The following is a 20211-nucleotide window of genomic DNA, read 5'->3' as shown; positions in this document are numbered from 1 at the left end:
CGCTCCGCGGCACGTGGGATCCTCCCGGACCGGGGCACGAACCCGTGCCCCCTGCATTGTCAGGCGGACTCCCAACCACTGCGCCACCAGGGAAGCCCCTTTTAGTTCTTTCTTATGTCTTTTTGCATTGGCTAGAGCCAGCAGTATTGTGTTGAACAACAGTGGTGATATCAATCATCCCTGCCTTATTTCTGATCTTAAGGGAATGCATCTAAAATTGTCCCTTAGTGTAAGATGCTTTCTGTGGGCCTTGGTGTCTCAGCCCAGTTTCCCTAGAAAATGGAATTTAAGGTAAAGTTTAAATGCTAACACTCTACTGGGGAGAGGCGCAAACCCATGGAAGCAAATCAAGGAAGTAAAGCAAGAAATGGGACAGGGGCTTCCCTGGTGGTGCAGTGGTTGAGAGTCCGCCTGCCGATGCAGGGGACACGGGTTCGTGCCCCGGTCCGGGAGGATCCCACGTGCTGCGGAGCAGCTGGGCCCGTGAGCCATGGCCGCTGAGCCTGCGCGTCCGGAGCCTGTGTGCTGCAACAGTGAGAGGCCCGTGTAAAAAAAAAAAAAAAGGGGGGTCAAAGCAAACAGGGAATATGTTCCCAGGCTGGAAACAGCTTCAAACAGTGCTGCCTGGACTTTGAAGCTTGTCTCCATAGAGGCTGTGTGAAATGACTGAGGCACAGTACCACCTGATACAGTTGAAAAGGGAGCACTGTTTTTGCTGTATCCTGCTGTGTTCTGTCTCCCAGTGGTGCAGGTCAGCCCCTTAAGGCCTTAACCTCCTTCGTGTTTGGATTCATCCCTCATCCCCCTCAATAGCTTGAAGGAGACTTAGAGTCTCTGCAGGTCCATTCTGGGCAGTGCACAGGTGGGGACTCCTTGGACTGTGGAAACAGCACTGCCACCAAGCGTGCATTCAAGAAATGCCAGATGGTGGCTCACCGCGACCCTCTCAGGTCCTCTCCCCTGACCTCTAGGTGTCTAAGGCCCTAGGAATGGCATGAGCTGTCACCAGGGGCACCCTTGCAAGGGACTGAGGTAGGCATAGCCAAGCAGATCTGGAGTGGTGCATAATGGTTGTGTACACATGGCAGCAGTTAGAGCTTGGCATGTTTCCTAGACGTGTTTGCAGTTTGACGAGGCCATGTGTCTAAACTATCATTATTGGAATGTACAATGATATGAGTCAGGCTTCCCTGGTGGCGCAGTGGTTAAGAATCCGCCTGCCAATGCAGGGGACATGGGTTCAAGCCCTGGTCCGGGAAGATCCCACATGCCTTGGAGCAACTAAGCCCTTGTGCCACAACTACTGAGCCTGCACTCTAGAGCTCGCAAGCCACAACTACTGAAGCCCGCGTGCCTAGAGCTCGTGCTCTGCAGCAAGAGAAGCCACCACAATGAGAAGCCTGCACACCGCAACGAAGAGTAGCCCCCTCTCGCCACAATTAGAGAAAGCCCACGCACAGCAACGAAGACCCAACACAGCCAAAAATAAATAAAATAAATTTAAAAAAAAACAATATGAGTCATTCTGGGTCTGGGACTTAAGACACTGGCCATGCCTCCTTTGTGATGTCTTTTAACAGCTGGAACCTGGTTGTGGCAGCCACCTAGCTTCCACCAAAGACAATGACATCCCTGTGGGATGCTGGAACTATAACAGAAGAAACTTGGAAACTTGAATATGACATGGAGAGAGTCATCTGTCCCCCAGACCAGGACTGTTCACAGTGAGATGGGTAAGTAAGAAAGAAATAGTGTTTGTTTAGGCCACTGTTTACACCTTTTTGTTGTAGCAGTTCACTGTAATCTGATTAATATAATAGCCTTTATCAAGAAAATAAAATTACCATTTATTCTTAATTTTCTGAGTTTTTAGCATGAGTTGTTTAATTTGATTAAATGTTTTTTCTATATTATGATAATTTTGTGATTTTTCTCCTTTAATCAATTAATAGGGTCAGTTGCATATAGAGATTTTCTAATGCTGAAGCATCCTTGCATTACGTACATGTATGTCTGTTTATATGTGTGTATAATTCACACACACCCATATATATACATAGTTACTGGTAGATTTAGTTAACTAATCTTTAATTTAGAATTTTTGCATCTGTAGTTGTGAGGTAGGCCTTAAATTAGTCAGGGTTTAATTGCATGTATGAAGTCACATAAGCAGAAAGGGTTTAAATTTAGGGAATGGGGTGCTTATAAAGTCATAAAAGGGATGGTGAAGCAGGCGCTAGGCTGGGTGTCCAGGAATGACTCTCAGAACAGACCATGGGTGTTATTTCCACTGCCACAGCTGCAGAGGAAGAACTAAGAACTGCCACGGAGGAGCAGCTGCCAGACCCCACCTGGAGCTGTGACCTATAGGGCAGGAAGCTGCCGAACCATCACGACAGCCCCTTGACACAAAGGAGCTAGTGATTACACACAAGAATGCAAACGCCAGAGCCTGATGCTTCCCAAACTGCCTCTCAACACTCAGAGCTAGCGACTGGACTCCAAATGCTGCTCTAGTAGTGTCTCCCTAACCACGCTAAGCAAAGTAACAGCAAGAGCAGCGGGAAGACGGCCTGTTCCACACTTGGCATGTCTACATTTTATTCAAGTGCAGCTAACTGTTGAAACTTCATCACACCAAGAACTCCAGCTGCAAAGGAGACTGAAAAGGGTTGCATTTCGTTTTCTGGGTTTTGCAGTACGGGTGGGCTCGCTGGAAGAACGCTGGGTTGGAGAGTGAGTATCAATTGACCATTGCATTGGCCAGGATGGACGAGATTATGCTGCAATAACAAGCAAGCCCCAAACCACAGTGGCTTAAAATAGCACAGGTTTAGTTCTTAGATCTGCCACCTGCCTGTCACTGGTCAGCAGGGATGTAACTGCTCATCTTAGTCATCCAGAGACCCAGACTGATGGAGCCAGTGCCACATCGCACATTGCTGGTTGCCATGACAAAGGTAAAGAGACACCAGAGGGTCTCAGACCAGCCATTAAACTTACCAGCCTGGAAATAACCTATCATTTACGCTCATAAATCATTGGTCAGAACTTAAAGAGGCCCCACCCAGCCTCAAGCAGGTTAATATATTCAATTCTACTGTGCACTCAGAAATCTGGGGGAGAACTGGGAATATTGGGTGAATGTCACTTATAAATTACCACACTTATATCTGCCCAGACCTAGAAATGTCTTCTCTTCTACTTTCCTTATATGGATTTGGAATCAAGGTTATACTAGACTCAAAAGATGAGTCAAGCATGTTTTCTTTTTCTATTCTTTGGAACAACTTACATAAAGTAAGGATGATATACTCCTTGAGAGATTGAGAGACATTTGTAAAATCATCTGGGCCTGTGGTTTTTTGTGGGTTTTTTTCCTCTATTTTATTTTATTTGTTTGTTTGTTTGGGATTTTTTTGTTTTGAATTTTATTTTATTTTTTTATACCACAGATTCTTATTAGTTATCCATTTTATTTTTGTTTTGTTTTGTTTTGTTTTCATTGTTTTTTTTTTGCAGTACGCGGGCCTCTCACTGCTGTGGCCTCTCCCGTTGCGGAGCACAGGCTCCGGACGCACAGGCTCAGCAGCCATGGCTCACGGGCCCAGCCGCTCCGCGGCATGTGGGATCTTCCTGGACCAGGGCACGAACCCGTGCAGGCGGACTCTCAACCACTGCGCCACCAGGGAAGCCCTAGTTATCCATTTTATACATATTAGTGTATATATGTCAATCCCAATCTCCCAATTCATCACGGGCCTGTAGTTTTTTTTTTTTTAATTTTTTAATTTAATTTAATTTATTTTTTTATACCACAGGTTCTTATTAGTTATCCATTTTATACATATTAGTGTATATATGTCAATCCCAGTCTCCCAATTCATCACGGGCCTGTGTTTGTTTGTTTGTTTGTTTAAAATTAATTAATTTATTTATTTTTGGGTGTGTTGGATCTTCGTTTCTGTGCGAGGGCTTTCTCTGGTTGCGGCGAGCAGGGGCCACTCTTTATCACAGTGCGCGGGCCTCTCACTGTCGCGGCCTCTCTTGTTGTGGAGCACAGGCTCCAGATGCGCAGGCTCAGTAGTTGTGGCTCACGGGCCTAGTTGCTCTGCGGCATGTGGGATCTTCCCAGACCAGGGCTCAAACCCGTGTCCCCTGCATTGGCAGGCAGATTCTCAACCACTGCGCCCCAGGGAAGCCCGGGCCTGTGGTTTTTAATGTGCATAGGAAGAGATCTTTGAGATACTTTTTCTCAAGATACTAGTAAGTCCGTTAAAGTTTCCTATTTCTTCTCCCATCAGTTTTTACTTTTGATATGTTTATGTATAAATTTTTAAATGTTATTTTACTGTGTTTAAATCTCTATTATATCTGATTTCCTGCTTTTTACTTTGTAATTTGTTTGTTTGCACGTTTTCTCTTGCTCAATCTTTCTAGAGGTTTGTCAAACTAATTATATTGACAAAACATTGGTTATATTGATATACATCATGTTTTGTTTTATTGTTATTCACTATTTTATTGATTTTTGTCTTTATTTATTACTTCCTTTTGTTTTAGTTTTTCAAATTTACTCTTTTCTTTAAGTTGATTTTTGAGTTGAGTGGTTAGGTCATTTGGTTTCAGTCTTTATTGTTTTATGATAAATATTTAAAGCTATAAATTCAAAGATATACATCTTGACATATAGTATCGGGAATTCATTTGGGAAGCATAAAATATTCCCTTTGGGCCAGATGAAATCTTTGTTTTATACATGTACATCCTTTGCCTCTGATATCCATTTCATAGAATTTGTCCTACAAATGTAATTGTACAAGTGGTTAAAGCTACATGTGAAAACTAATCATTATAGCTCATGTTCACAATGGTAGAAACATCCTAAATGTCCATCAATAAGGGAATTGTATTCATTTCCTATGGCTGCTTTAGCAAATTACCACAAACTTGGTGGCTTAAAATTACACAGGTTTCTTCTTCCACAGTTCTGTAAGCCAGAAGTCTGAAATCAATAACACTGGTCCAAAATCAAGGTGGCAGCAGGGCTGCACCTCCTCTGGAGGTTCTAGAAGAGAATCTGTCCCTTGCGTCTTCCAGGTTCTGGCAGGTGCTGGCATTCCTTGGCTTGTGGCCACAACACTCCAATTTCCACCTCTGTCTTTACATCACCTCCTCCTCTGTGTGTATCAGATCTCTGCCTTTCTCTCTCTCTTTTTTTTTTCAGGCCACGCCACGTGGCATGTGGGATCTTAGTTCCCCGACCAGGGATTAAACCCGTGCCCCCTGCAGTGAAAGTGCAGAGTCTTAACCACTGTACCACCAGGGAAGTCCCTGTCCACGCTTCTCTTAAAACAACACCTGTGATTCATGTAGGGCCCACCCAGATCATCCAGGATAATATCCCCATCTCAAGGTCCTTAATTTAATCACATCTGCAAAGACTTTTTTTCAAATAAGATAACATTTACAGTTTCCACTGATTAGGAGATGGACATTTGAGGGAGGGGACATTATTCAGTCTATAATAGGAAAAATTAAATAAATCGTGGTATATTCCTACAGTGAAATATTTTGCCATCATTAAGAAGAATGAAATGGAACTACATATATTAATATGAAACTATGTCAAGATGTACCATTAAGGATTAAAAAGTACATTGCTGAACAATATAGTATTATCCTACACTATAATTTATATATATTAGATGTGTGCTTAAAATATACTTCTGAATACATGCACGAAAGTAGTAATAATCACCTCTGGAGAATGCAACTGGGGATAGATCAGGAAGATGAGAAAATTTACTCTTCCTTTATACCTTTCTACATTGTTTAGATTTTTTAAAATCATGGACAGGATATTTTTACCATCACTGTAAAGTGTTTTTGTTATAAAGTATTCTCCAGGCCATCTGCTTAAAGTGCCCTGGCCCTGCCATGCAGAAATTATTTGTTTTCCCCAGCAATCCTTTTTTGCACGAGAATCAGAACAAAGGAATCATTTTTCAGTGCCCTGTGAAGGTCTGTAGTTGCCCTCTTTTGCTGTCTGCTGTTGAACCTGCCGTGATACGTCATAATAGGAGTGGAGAAAGAAGCTGGTGACTCAGCTTTCAGAGTGAGCAAACACAGGAGCTACTCAATTCATGAGCACATAAACCTTCAAATCTACATCTGCCTCAGGCTATGTCTCTTACGAGCTGGAGAACCTTGAGCAAGTGACTTAACCTCTCAGACATCCTTATCTATAAAATGAGAAAATGTGCTTGGCGTGAGCTGAGTTGCTATCTGCCTAGATATAAAGAAAGCATTGGTGAAATTCAAAGTGGTGAATAGCAGGGAGGATATCACATATAAAATCAGATTTGAAATAGCCAGGTGCACTGCAATCAAATGACCCCTGCACCACATGGGAATTCTGGGTTCCAGTATGGGTGCCAGTGAGTCCCAGCTGTGTGACCCTCACACAAGCGCCTTCCCTATTCTGGCTCTAAGTTTCACCAACTAAAAACTGAAGGCACCGAACTATGATCTGTAAGGTCCCCTCTAGCACTCACATTGTATAATTTGGGGGACTTGGACACAAAATTCATGACTGTGTTTGTCAATCAAAGTGTTTCTGAAAGTATTTATAGAAAACACTCTTATTACTTTGAGGATAAAAATTTGGATTCTTTAATGGGCTGAACTGTCCCCCCCCCCAGATTCATATGTTGAAGTCCTGACCCCCGAAATGAATGTATTTGGTGATAGGGCTTATAAAGAGGTAATTAAAGTTAAGTGAGGCCAAAAGGGTGGGGCCCTAATGCAATAGGATTGGTGTCATTATAAGAGGAGGAAGAGGGGTGACATTAGTAAGATGATGGAATACAAGTCCCAGGCCCTGTTCTCCCACAAAAATACCTTTCATGATTGAAAACTCTCAAAAAACTAGTTATAGAAAGAATTTACCTCAACCTAATAAAGGTCATATATAAAAAGCCCACAGGAATTCCCTGGCAGTCTAGTGATTAAGACTCTGCGCTCCCAGTGCAGGGGGCACAGGTTCAATCCCTGGTTGGGGAACTAAGATCCCGCACGCCGCATGGTGCGGCCAAAAATAAATAAATAAAATAAAATGTGCTTCCCTCTAAAATAAAGTAAATAGAAATAAAAAGCCTACAGCTAACATCATACTCAACAGTGAAAAACTGAAAGCTTTTCCTCTAAGATCAGGAACAAGGCAAAGATGCCCATTCTCATCACTTCTATTCAACACAGTACTGGAAGTGCTAGTCAGAGCAATTAAGCAAGAAAAAGAAATAAAAGCCATCCAGATCAGAAAGGAAGAAGTAAAATGATCTCTGTTCACAAATGACACACTCTTATATGTAGAAAACCCTAAAGAGTCCACAAAAAAACTCTTAGAACTAATAAAGGAATTCAATAAAGTGGCAAAATACCAAATCAACACACAAAAATCACTTGCGTTTTTATATACTAACACTGTATCCAAAAGAAAAATTAAGAAAACACTCCCAATTTTAATGTTTAGAAATAAATTTAATGAAGGAGATGAAAGACTGGTATACTGAAAACTACAAAACATTGATGAAAGAAATTAAAGAAGACCCAAATAAATGGAAAGACATCCCATGCTCCTGGCTTGTAAAACTTAGTATTGTTAAAATGTCCATATTATCCAAAGTGATCTATAGATTCAATATTATCCCCAACAAAATCCCAATGACATTTTTAATGGAAATACAAAAAATAAACCTAAAATTCATATGGAACCACAAAAGAACCCAAATAGCCAAAGCAATCTCAAGAAAGAAGAACAAAGCTGGAGGCATCACATTTTCTGATTTCAAAATATAATACAAATCTACAGAAGTTAAAAGTAGGGTACTGACGGGCTTCCCTGGTGGCGCAGTGGTTGAGAGTCTGCCTGCCGATGCAGGGGACATGAGTTCGTGCCCCGGTCCGGGAAGATCCCACATGCCGTGGAGCGGCTGGGCCTGTGAGCCATGGCCGATGAGCCTGCGCGTCCGGAGCCTGTGCTCCACAACGGGAGAGGCCACAACAGTGAGCGGCCCGCGTACCGCACAAAAAAAAAAAAAGTATGGTACTGACATAAAAACAAACATATAGACCAAAGGAAGAGAAGAGAAAACCCAGAAATAAACCTAATCTTATATGGTGAACTTGAGACAGGCTGAGACCTGGGACCCTTTGCTGTAGTGCTTGCACCTGGACAAACATCTCCTCAAGCAACAGAAGACAAAGTATAAGGGACTAAAAATAACTGCATGCATGCGCCTTTTGGGGCAAATTATGAGCAAGATACAAAAAGGCCAGAATCCAATTGCCACTTCTGAGGTGCCGGGAGCAAAAGCAGGGTACTGCGCATGCACCCTGCACACAGCACCACCAAGGGGGTGGGCAGACCACCTGAGCCCCCTCTCCTGCCAGACCTACCAATCCGCCCCCACCCTCACCCCATATAAGGGACCAGCTCGCCCCACCTCAGGGAGCAAGCAAGGACACATGTTACTTGTTTTTGCTCCCCCCTGCTACAGCATGAGTCCCAGTAAAGCCTTGCCTGAATTCCTCTTCTGGCCTCTTGTCAATTTCTATTGATTAAAGAGTCCAAGAACCCAGGTCAGTAACATACTGATCTTGAACAAGGGAGCCAAATACACAATGGGGAAAGAATAGTCTCTTCAACAAATGGTGTTGAGAAAGCTGAATATCCACAGGCAAAAGAATGAAACTGCACACTTGTACGACACCTTACACAAAAATCAACTCAAAATGGATTAGAGACTGACATGTAAGATCAGAAACTGTAAAACGCCTAAAAGAAAACAGGGAGAGAGCTTCTTGACATCAGTCTTGGCAATGATTTTTTGGATTTGACACCAAAAGCACAGGCCACAAAAGCAAAAATAGACAAGTGGGACTACACCAAACTGAAAAGCTTCTGCACAGTAAAGGAAACCAATAACAAAATGAAAAGGCAACCTATGAAACGGGAGGAAATTTTTGCAAACCATATATCTGATAAGGCATTAGTATCCGAAATATATAAGGAACTTGTAAAACTCATTATCAAAAACACAAGTAACCCAATTACAAAATGGGCAAAGGACTTGAATAGACATTGCTCCACAGAAGACATACAATGGCCAACTGGTATGTGAAAAGGTGCGCAACATCTTGAAGCACCAGGGAAGTGCAAATCAAAACCATAATGAGATATCACCTCACATGTTTTAGGATGGCCATTATCAACAAGACCAAAAAGAACAAGTGTTGGCCAGGATGTAGAGAAATGGGAATCCTTGTACACTGTTGGTGAGAATGCAAATTCATGCAGCCATTATAGAAAATAGTATGGAGATTCCTCAAAATATTAAAAATAGAACTATCATAAGGTCCAGGAATCCTACTTCTGGGTATATATCCAAAATAATTGAAATCTGGATTTCAAAGAGATATCTGCGCTCCCACGTTCATTGCATTATTATTCACAATAGCTAAGATATGGAAACAATCTAAATGTCTACTGACACATGAATGGATAAACAAAATGTGGTGTACACAGAGAGAGAGAGAGAGAAAATGGAGTAACATTCAGCTTTTAAAAAAGAAGATCCTACAACCCAATCAAACTTACTAGTTCTATACAGTTAAATGTACCTTTTGCTAATCTTTTCCTCTCTCCAAATATATACCTGTTACACACAAACACACATGTGAATATCGTCCCACGTTTGTAAAGATTTATCAACACTATAGCACTTTGATGTATACTATGAAGCTATATTATGTGATTTAACAGTATTTCGTCATAAGTCTATAGCATAGTTGGTTTGGTCTAAGTAAAAACTTAAAATGAGATGTTTTATGTTGTCAATTTTTGTCATTACAAACAATACTTCAATAAACATTCTATACATTAAAAAAAGAGAGAAGATCCTGTCATATGCAACAACATAGGGGAACCTATAGGATATTATGTTAAGTGAAATAGGCCAGCCACAAAAGGACAAATATTGCATGATTCCACTTATATGAGGAATATAAACTAGTCAAACTCATATAAGCAGAGAGTAGAATGGTGGTTGCCAGGGGCTGTGGGAAGGAGGAAATGGGGAGATGTTGCTCTATGGGTAAAAATTTCTGTTAGCACAGGATGAATAGGTTCTGGAGCTCTGAGTACAACATAGTTAAGAATACTGTGTTTTGCGCTTAAAAACTGGTTAAGAGACTAGATCTCAAGTGAAGTGTTCTCACCACAAAACAAACAAAACATGAAGAGGAAGAGACACCAAGGATGTGTGTGCACAGAAGGCAGCTGTCTGCAAGCCAAGGAGAGAGGCCTTAGGAGGAAGCAAACCTTCCAGCACCTTGATCTTGGACTTCCAGCCTCCAGAACTGTGAGAAATAGATTTCTACTGTTTAAGCCACCCGGGTGGTAGCATTTTGTTATGGCAACCCTAGCAAACTAATACGGGGTTTAAAAGCCAATTGTGGTAGGAGCTACATTTAGGAATAATCAAGAGATTTCGTGGAATGGTTAAGCATTAAAAGACCTTTTCCTGAGCTGGCAAGCCACAACTAAGGAGCCCACGAGCCACAACTAAGGAGCCCTCCTGCCACAACTAAGACCTGGCACAACCAAATAAATAAAATTAATAAATATTTTAAAAAGAAAAAAAAAGAGCTTTTCCTGACTTTATAAAAGCCATGTACAGATGCTATCTCTAACAGTTTTTGGTGGTTAGAAAAGGTTATTGAAATCTAGTGTAGTTTTTCAAAGTCTCAGGTTTTAATTCTCCTACCAGTTCAGCTGGGGAGACAGACTTAAAATAGCACAGCAGAATAGTAGTACAGAGCTTGGAGCAACCTGGACCCGAATGAAACTGCTTATTAGCAGGATGACCCTGGGTCAGTTACTTCATCTGTCTGCATCTGAGTATTCTGATACCTACCTCGTCGGGTTATTGGGGGAGTTAAATTAAAGAAAAGACTGTAAAGACCCGGCAGCGCCATGGCTCGTGCTTTGTGGCTGTTAACACTTTTTTGACAATGAAAAGTCACTACTGCTGCTCTCCTTGCAAACCTCATCCCTTTGCAAAGAAAATGCTATTTTCTAATAAAATATTTCCTAGACTAAATTCTTCACTTCAGTGGATTGCCCATTAGGAGGCCTGGGTTACTGAGCTCGGACTTATGTGCCAAGCACATTGAATTTTTAATACATTATTTCATTCAAGCTTCTAGATACCCTAAAAGACAAGGATTATTATTATTCCCATTTGACAGATGAGGAAACTAACACTCAGAGAAGGTAAATAGCTTTCCAAAGGTCCTACAACTAGAAACACCAGGTGTTTGACTTCAAAGATCACTTTCTTAGCTACTATGCTATACTGGTCTCAAAATATAATTACTTTAAAATATATATATATATATATAATTACTTTTTATAGAACTACACATTTTCCCTATGCTAAGTGTTTTATATTTTTAATTTTCACAACAACTTGATAAGGTCATTGCAAGATTCTATCAGTTTTATAGAGGAGGAAACATGCTTAAATAACTTACCTAATGTGATTTAGAAAGTGGCAAGGCTGAGATTCAAATCAGGTCTGTTTGGGTCCAAGGTCCTGGCTCTTTGTGCCCTGCCTTAATGCCTCCACACTGTGTTTAGACTGCACAGAGCACTGCAAAGTGAACAAAACTGGAATTTAAGAGACCTGGGTTTTCATCTTGGCTGTGTTACAAACAGGCTGTGTGACATCAGGTAAGTCATTTCACCTCTGAGCCTCGATTTTCTCATTTGTTAAAAAAGAATTTATCCTCTTAGCTTTAACGTTCTATCATGCCAGGTGAATTCTGAGCAATTACATTCATTGTATCACTAAACTTAAAGAAATAAGTGATTACAGACTCCTAAAAGAAAACTAGAGCTGTTAAACCATTATGGTAAAGAAGTTTGATCCCAGTGCTTTGGAAATCAGCTTTGTACATGGATTAGTGCATCAGTGAATGGGCAGTGGGAACAAAGATCACACTGAGGCTCAATATCAAAAAACATACAACCCAATCAAACAATGGGCAGAAGACCTAAATAGACATTTCTCCAAAGAAGACATACAGATGGCCAACAGGTATATGAAAAGATGCTCAACATCGCTAATATTAGAGAAATGCAAATCAAAACTACAATGAGGTATCACCTCACACCGGTCAGAATGGCCATCATCAAAAAGTCTACAAATAATAAATGCTGGAGAGGGTGTGGAGAAAAGGGAACCCTCTTGCACTGTTGGTGGGAATGTAAATTGGTGCAGCCACTATGGAGAACAGTATGGAGGTTCCTTAAAAAACTACAAATAGAGTTACCGTATGATCCAGCAATCCCACTCCTGTGCATATATCTGGAAAAGATGAAAACCCTAATTTGAAAAGATACATGCACCCCAATGTTCATAGCAGCACTATTTACAACAGCCAAAACATGGAAGCCACCTAAATGTCGACTGACAGATGAACAGATAAAGAAGATGTGGTATATGTATACAATGGAATATTACTCAGCCACAAAAAAGAATGAAATAATGCCATTAGCAGCAACATGGATAGACCTAGAGATTATCATACTAAGTGAAGTAAGTCAGAGGAAGACAAATATCATATGATATAACTTATATATGGAATCTTAAAAAAATTATACAAATGAACTTATTTATGAAACAGAAATAAACTCACAGACATAGGAAACAAACTTATGGTTACCAAAGGGGAAAGGGGGGAGGGATGAATTGGGAATTTGGGATTAACAGATACACGTTACTATGTATAAAATAAACAATAAGGACCTACTGTAGAGCACAGGGAACTATACTCAATATCTTGTAATAAACTATAATGGAAAAGAATCTGAAAAATAATGTATCTGTACATATATATACATATATGTTTATATACTATTATAACTGAATCACTTTGCTGTACACCTGAAACATTGTAAATCAACTATACTTAAATTTAAAAAAAATTCAGATTGAGTATCTGTGATCAGAGACAGGTATTCCTTCTCATTCTGTTTCAGTTTGCTTTTTGGTTGAGTGGAGAGTGTTCTAATACCTGTATGTTCACTCTAAGAAGGCTCCTTCAAGTACCAAAAAAAGAGTGAGCAAGAGAATAGATGGGAAACAACATTGGAAGAAAATTAATAAAAATGCAAGACACCCTCTTTGAAGAGGTCTTCTTCGTCCCCGGAATTGAACATCAGTGGCTGAGTTTGGAGTTTGGTCCACTGTGTCCATTAAATACAAGAAAGAAAATATTGTTTCCTGTGTGATCACATTGGAAATAACTGAATTTAAACAAGCAGAAATCAAAAGGAAACCACAGTTTCAAAGAACTGAGTAGTGAAAAGTTGAGAACAAGAAGTGAAAGAAGAAAAACTTCAAAATTGGTGGATATGAGAAAAAAAAAGGGGGGTCCACAAGGGAGAAAAAGGGAAAGTGAGAGGGGAAGAGGAGGGGGGAGAAATGGAAAAAAGGTAATTTCCACCGAGAGAGAGCCCAAGCCACTCTTGATCTGACGAGGTCATGCAAACATCACATCATTCTGATTTTAGAACATCACCCTCAAAACTCTCTTGAATTGAATTCCACAAGTTTTTGAGCCCTCCAAAGTCCACAGGAGTTTGAAGAACTGGGCCATCCTTCAGCAAAGTTGACGTTGTTCCTCTATTCAGCCACCAGGGGGTGGCACATTCCACTCAATGCAACAAACACTTCGAGGTTACCAAGTGCAGGGTGCCCTAGAGGCACCACGAATAAGGCACCATTCTTCGTACACAAGTATACTTGATAATCTATTTACACAAATAATCAGAGCTCAAGAAGGAATGAGCTATGGAGTGGTATTTGAACTAAGTCTTTAAGGAGAGGTGGAAATTCATAAAAAGCAGAAATGTGTGGTAGGAGGAAAGTTCCAAAGAAAGGAATACATTTGCAAAGACAGACTGGTGACAAAGATCATGTAAGCTTCTATTAGATAGTTGGAATAGAAAGCATTTTCTTAACTTGATGTTTTTGTATATTCAACGGCCACACACCACTTAATGGGGATTGGTCACATATGTAAATAATTGAGTGAAAGTGAGTTATTAAAAAAGATTCAACACATTTTAAAAATGCAATTATACGATTTGTTAAATGTGAAATTGTTTGCAGTCTTTCATCATGTTATCTCCACTTGGCTCCATGATCAATGGCTTGAATTGTAGTTTGATTCTTCATCAAGTTAGTTCTCTTTCTTATCTTTTCTTTCTTTTTTTTAATAGCTTTTTAAAAAATAAATTTATTTTATTTATTTATTTATTTATTTCTGGCTGCGTTGGGTCTTCGTTGCTGCGCGCGGGCTTTCTCTAGTTGTGGTGAGCGGCAGCTACTCTTCGTTGCGGTGCACGGGCTGCTCATTGCGGTGGCTTTTCTTGTTGCGGAGCACGGGCTCTAGGCGCATGGGTTTCAGTATTTGTGGCTGGTGGGCTTAGTTGCTCTGCGGCATGTGGAATCTTCCCGGACCAGGGCTCGAACCTGTGTCCCCTGCATTGGTAGGCGTATTCTTAACCACTGCACCACCAGGGAAGCCCTATCCTTTATTTCTATTTAACTAGAAAATAGAAATTAAATCACAATTACTTTGTGATCTTTGGCCAGGGTAGCAAAGGCCTCCTCTTCTTCGGATGGTTCTAGATATTTGTTCAAATGTGGACTCCAAAGTGATGGAGGGATTTCTTTCCAAATTCCACTCAAAATGCTCTATAGAAGCAGAGTTAATGAGCCTATCACACAAAACATTAGAAATCTGGATGCCTGTGCACTTTTATGATACAATTGGCTCTGACAGTGAATTTTCATGGTTTTGTGCAGCATTTGAATTTTATCTTTTGTCCTTTTTATTTTTTTACAGCTTTATTGACATACAATTTATATGCCATAAAATTCACCCATTGAAGTACACAGTTCAATGAGTTCTAGTGAACTTACAAAACTGTACAATCATCACATTAGAATTTTAGAACACCCCTTCCTCCAATTCCCTAGAGCCCTTTTGCAGACAATCTCCCTTCCACATCTAGTCCCAAGCAACCACTGATCTACTTTCCATGTATCTAAATTTGTATTTTCTGGACAGTTTACATAAATGGAATCATACTATACTCATTTTTTGCATTTGGCTTTTTCACTTAGCATAACGTTTTCAAGAGTCATCGCTTTTGTAGCACATCTCAGTATATTGGTGTCCTAATTAGCATAATAATACCTCTGGAACATTGAAGCTTTAATAGTAAGTTTTTGAGACTGAACAACATAAGTGCTCCAACTTTGTTTTTCCTTTTCAAAATTGTTTTGGCTCTGCAAGATTACTTGTATTTCCATATAAGTTTTCTGATGAGGGGACTTCCCTGGTGGTCCAGTGGTTGAGAATCCGCCTTCCAATGCAAGGGATATGGGTTCGATTCCTGGTTGGGGAACTAAGATCCCACATGCCGCGGGGCAACTAAGCCCGTGTACTGCAACTACTGAGGCTGCGTGTCACAACTACAGAGCCCACGTGCTCTGGAGCCCTCACGCAACAACTAGAAAGAAGCCCGTGCACTGCAGCAAAGAGCTGGGCACCACAACGAAAGATCCCACATGCTACAACTAAGACCCAACGCATCCAAAAATAAATAAATAAATAATTTAAAAAAATTTCTGATCAGCTTATCAATTTCTGCAAAAACTCGTCTGTTGGGATTTTGTTAAGAATTGTGTTGAATTAATCAGTTTTGGGGAAATTGCCATCTTAACAATATTGAGTCTTCCAATCTATGAACTTATAATGTGTATTTATTTATATTTTCTTTAATTTCTCTCAGCAATATTTTGTTTTCAGTGTATATATCTGGTACTACTTTTTAAAAAATATTTATTTATTTATTTTGGCTGTGCTCGGTCTTAGTTGTGGCACTCAGGATCTTAGTTGCGGCACTCGGGATCTTAGTTGCGGCATAAGGACTTCTTAGTTGCAGCATGTGAACTCGTGGTTGCGGCACGCATGTGGGATCTAGTTCCCCGACCAAGGATCGAACCCTGGGCCCCCTGCACTGGGGGTGTGGAGTCTTACCCACTGGACCACCAGGGAAGTTCCTGGCACTACTTTTGATAAATTCATTCCTAAGTATCTTGTTCTGTTTGATTCTAAGTTGAATTGTTTTCTTATTGTCCTTATCATCCTGGCTAGGACCTCCGGTACAGGGCTGAATAGAAGTGATGAGAGTAGATAGTCTTGGGAAGGGAAGCATTTAGTCCTCCCCCATTAAGACTGATGTTAGCTGTAGGTTGTTCATGGATGCCCTTTATTAGACTGAGAAGTACCCTTCTATCTGGTTTATTTTATTTTATTTTTTTTTGCGGTATGCGGGCCTCTCACTGTTGTGGCCTCTCCCGTTGCAGAGCGCAGGCTCTGGATGTGCAGGCTCAGTGGCCATGGCTCACGGGCCCAGCCACTCCGCGGCATGTGGGATCTTCCCGGACCGGGGCACAAACCCCTGTCCCCTGCATCGGCAGGCGGACTCTCAACCACTGCGCCACCAGGGAAGCCCTATCTGGTTTATTGAAGGCTTTTATCATGAATGAATGTTAGATTTTTCTATATTATGGTAATGATCATGTAGTCTTTTACTTTATTTGACTTTATAAGTATAGTGTATTAAATTAATTAATGTTTGGATGCTAATTCAACCTTTCATACCTAGGACAGAGGATATACTGGGAATACACTCGGTCAGGGTGTATAATCCTTTTTTCTACATTGATCAATTTTATTTGATAGAGTTTCATTAAGAATTTTTGTGCTTGTGCTCATGAGGAATTTTGATCTGTAGTTTTCTGTTCATGTGATATCTTTGTCTGGCTTCGGTATCAGGGTAATGCTGCCATCACATGTGTTACTGTAGCCTAACCTACCCTAGACTGAGTGATACAGCTGCTGAAAAGAATGATGCCGGTCTGTATTTACAACCTCCAAAATATAGTGTTAGGTGGTAAATGCATGTTACAAACTCTATGGTATATGGTGTGCTATGACTTGTATAAGGAAAAACAAATCTATAAACATATATACTTAGGCATAGCATTTCTCTGGAAGAACATGCAAGGAGTTGAAAATAAGTCTGCCTCTGTGAAAGAGCCACTGGGATAGAGGGAAGGAGACTTCTCTTTCCTGTTTATCCTTTCATAACTTTTGAATTGTGTACCATGTACAGGTATTACCTACACGCGCACACACACACACACACACACACTTTTAGTTTATAAAAATATTTATAGTATAAGGAAGCATAGCCACAAACAAGCTGAAAGTCACAGAAACGAGCTTTGTCTGGGAAGAAACACTGGAGCAGGGCATTGGGCACTGTTCTCAGCTCCGTGGCCTCCAAGCCCAACTCCTTGGTCCTCGCTAAGATTCTGTAAGAACCTTAATATTATTTAAAGAGTTCCTTTTCTGATTAATATAACTTCAACTTAGAACCCAGACTGATGTGATTACAGGGATGCCTAAAGGGATGGCCAAAGGAATTATGTGTGTCTGAAAGATCCCTTAGTGACTATTACTCCAGGGTGCTTCCTACCACATACCACTGGTCATGAGAGAAAACCCTCCATCAATTAGTATATGCAGTACATTTTGCCTCGTGAACAAAGATTGTTCTTGGGAAATGACCAGCGATGCTAACGTTCCCTTCATTTCCAAACAGGGGCCCTCACAGCTGCGCTTTGCAGATGGTGCACAACTTCTGCTATTTTTAGCCAAGAGCGCTCTAAGCTGAGGAAGCAGGTGCAGGACCGAAATTCCCCAGAGCCCTCTTCACTTCCTCAGTAATACCCTCACTTCTGGGCCAGAGATGCTGCACTGGCATCCACAGATCTGCATCAGCCCCCAGATTGGCTGTTGTCACACCCAGAGAGGACAAACTTTGGAGTTCTAGGAGACTAGCTTGAGTGAGAATAGCCATGGCCAGCCAAGGAGTCATTTATTAATAAAATGATATGTGGAGACTTCCCTGGCGGTCCAGCAGTTGACTCTGTGCTTCCACTGCAGGGGGCGTGGGGTTTATCCCTCGTCGAGGAACTAAGATGCCACATGCCAGTGCGGCCAAAATAAATAAATAAATTAAATGATATGTAAATTAATACCTTACGTTAGCTATAAATAATTATGTATGAAAATTATAAAACATGGATTGGAAGATACAGCCCAAACTCATCAGGGCTGACTGAAGTCAGAGCACAGAACAGGAGAGGAATCAGTTTGGGGCGGTGATTAAAGGGTATGCCGGCTTCATGTATAATGTTTCACATTCGTTAATGAGAAGACAAGATGCAAATCAGACGAACATTAACAGCTATTAACTCTTGACATTGGGGGAACTCTCTGGCAGTCCAGTGGTTAGGACTCGGTGCTTTCAGTACCAAGGGCCTGAGTTCGATCCCTGGTTGGGGAGCTAGGATCCTGCAAGCCAGGCAGTGAAGCCAAAAAATCCCCAAAAATCTTGATGTTGGAAATGGGAGTATTTGCTAAATTTTTCCATATATTTTTCAGTATGTTTAGCTCAAAAAAAAAAAAAAAACTAATAGAAAATTGAATATGTTCAGATTTTTTATTTAATTTAATTTAATTTTGGCCTCAGCCACACAGCTCGTGGGATCTTAGTTCCCTGACCAGGGGTTGAACCCACGCCCTCGGCAGTGAAAGTGCAGAGTCCTAACCACTGGACCACCAGGGAATTCCTTTTTTTCTTTTTCTTTCTTTTTTTAAAAAAAATTTTTTTGGAATGTGTTCAGATCTTACGCAAGAGGATTTTTTGCAGATTCCTGCAAAAAATGGAGACGCCTCTTCAGGCTTCACAATTTAGCTTTATCTCACAGCAAGACAAGACCTAGAGCTTCCTCCTTCCTGTTCTTTTCCTGATGGAGCAATGGAGAGAATGGCTAGCTGTCTTCGATCTGTCAGCCACCTTGGCCTTTTGAAAATAACTAGCCGCTGGGTTCTGGAAGTGGGTTCTGGATGGGGGCTCAGCCTAGGATTAAGGGAAATATTGAGAATTTCCCTCCCCGTTCATGATGGCCCCGCCACTTCAGCAGGTCCTCTCTTTAGCTGGTATCTTTCAACCCATCTCTCAGCCCAGAGCTTACGTGGTCCAGCTCAGGAAGGAGGACATACAGACGCTCTCTCATACGCACACGTGCTCACATAGGTAGATGTGGCAGTCAACTTGGTCTTGACGTCAAATGTCTGTCCAACTGTGGGTCACAGTCAAAATGTCTGAGAGCCACTATCGTAAGTAATGCAAACATAACATGGCCGAATCAGAGATCTTTATTCCATTCATTTTCTTCTCTCTAAATGTCTGAAAAATGTCCCTCCCCCATTTTCTCCATCTCGGTAAATGACACCACCATCTGACCCAACGGCTTCAACCAAAGACCAGAGTGCTCTCTTCCCTCCCCCTCTACATCCCAGCCACCATCAGCTACAGAATAGATAACAGATAATTCTTTCATCGCAAGTATTGGTTTGTAAAACTTGTGTTTTGGACACAGACATGCATACCCACACACAAAATGTGCACACTCAATTGCAATTTAAAATGTATTTCTTCCCTTTTCTTGAAAAGGAAGAATGTTACAAAGAGGTGGTTTTTATATTTTAAGCCTCTCTAAGCAGGTTGGAAACATATGGAGCTCATAGATTCTTTATTTCCTTTTTTGTATTTTTAAATGTTTGGTATCCTCTTCATTCTGTCGTCTTTCCTTTTCTATTGCTAAGAAATCTGCTCCTTTTATGAGAAATAATTGATGGAAGATAGGAGGAAAGAGAGACTGTGGAAGGCATGGTGCATTTTTAGTTTGCTGTGTCCTTATTGATGAATGTGAGGACCAACTAGAAGTCTGCCCTGTGCTCTGGATTCCCCAGCTCTCCATCTAGATCCCCTGTGGCACTTCCCACTTTTGACCTTGTGCTGCAGTTACTGGAACACATGGTTTATCCTCTCTAATTAACTATACCGTGCTTGGGAAAGGTTCCTTCTATATTTTACCTGTGTTCCCCCCCCACCCCGCCCCATCATCAGAGAGACTAACACAGTCCATT

At 41.0% G+C, this 20211-nt stretch overlaps 1 protein-coding gene across 4 annotated transcripts in view; it reads right to left on the bottom strand.

The window, feature by feature from the left end:
* The window catches only part of OSBPL10 (oxysterol binding protein like 10), a 377433-nt gene that overhangs the window by 311058 nt on the left and 46164 nt on the right, over positions 1-20211 (bottom strand). The gene's annotated exons all lie outside the window — the stretch shown is intronic.

The sequence above is a fragment of the Orcinus orca genome, chromosome 10, assembly GCF_937001465.1.
Source record: "Orcinus orca chromosome 10, mOrcOrc1.1, whole genome shotgun sequence".
NCBI lineage: Eukaryota > Metazoa > Chordata > Mammalia > Artiodactyla > Delphinidae > Orcinus > Orcinus orca.
The sequence above is the reverse complement of the archived record's forward strand: the minus strand, read 5'-3'. Positions and strand labels throughout refer to the sequence as shown.